We start from the raw sequence: 1,632 nt of genomic DNA, 5'->3' as shown, positions 1-1,632 counted from the left end.
AAAAAAAAAAGCACTGGGATATTATATACAAAAAAGAAAATTTAAATTTTTTTTAAAAAAGCACTCGTTACGTCACCGCTAAATGTCACCTATGGGTTTGAATTGGTTCTGTTTCGGTTTTTGGTTTCTCACTTTTCTTTTCTATTTCCACCCCCCCTCCCTTGTTTTGATAACAATACATTTCCACTGTTTTGACCACATTAAAACCTCAACATCACAATCCAACTGTCACGATATCACACACTCATATATTGGCAGACACACAGTCCTATGTTTGAATAGCCAATCAGACTTAGGGATCCTAAGTACACACGCACAGATATATGCATCCACACACACTCACACACGCACACACACATGCGGACAGACACATACAAAGATGCACGCATGCACACACCCACACAAACGCATGCACATGGTCGCGCACACATGCGGACACACATACACGCACACACTCACGCATGCACACACCCACACAAACGCATGCACATGGTCGCGCACACATGCGGACACACATACACGCACACACTCACGCATGCACACACACACACGCGGACACACACATACAAACACACCCGTACACGCACGCACGCAGGCGGACACACACACACACACACACACACACACACACACACACACACACACACCCACACATACAGCATTAGAGAACCCACCTAGAAGATGAGTGTAGCTAGGAACACGCTCAGGTTTGTCACCTGGAATGTACGAGGAATGGGCACGTAAATACAAAAAGTTTTCGAACACTTAAACAAACTACAGGCAGACATTGTCTTGTTACAAGAGACACACACACCTACAACAGGACATCACAAATTGATATCACCACAATTCCCTCACACATACTCAGCTTGTTATAACTCCAAACAGAGAGGCGTAGCTATATTAATCAACAATAAAATACAATTCTCTTATAAAGACACAATCACAGACACAGAGGGAAGATTTATAATTATTCACATCTCTCTTCAGAACATAGAGATGTGTATCACAAACATCTATGGCCCAAATGTTGATGACCCCTCCTTCTATCATAATTTCTTCACCACCCTCTCAACACACTCTGACAAAACACTGATAGTGGGAGGAGACCTCAACATAGCCCTCAATCCACAAGTAGACAGAGTTAGTAAAGCAGCAAACACCCGACACTGGGAATCTACGACATAGTCCAGCAGTACATGAGTGACTATGGTCTTTGCGACGCTTGGCGCACCTCTCATCCCACTCTTAAAGAGTACACCTTCTACTCAGCAGTGCACCAATCCTATTCACGCTTAGATTACTTTCTGGTGAGTAAATCAGTGATTAAAGACACCTTGGACACACAGATTCACCCCATTACTATCAGTGACCATGCACCTGTCACTATGACACTTACTTATAGAACAATCACCCCTCCTATTAGACAGTGGCGATTTAACACGTCACTGCTTAAGGATCCAGACTTCTGCACATTCTTTAAAAAACAATGGTCAATCTTTTTAGAAACAAATGACCTGCCTGGTGTCTCTCCCTGCGTCCTCTGGGAAACGGCTTAAGTTGTCATGACAGGTAAAATCATTTCTTATTCCTCATACAAGACCAAAAGCGAAAAAATAAAGGAGAAAGAAC

Source organism: Lipophrys pholis (assembly GCF_963383615.2).
Source record: "Lipophrys pholis genome assembly, chromosome: 4".
Classification (NCBI taxonomy): domain Eukaryota; kingdom Metazoa; phylum Chordata; class Actinopteri; order Blenniiformes; family Blenniidae; genus Lipophrys; species Lipophrys pholis.
Note: the sequence above shows the minus strand (reverse complement) of the source record.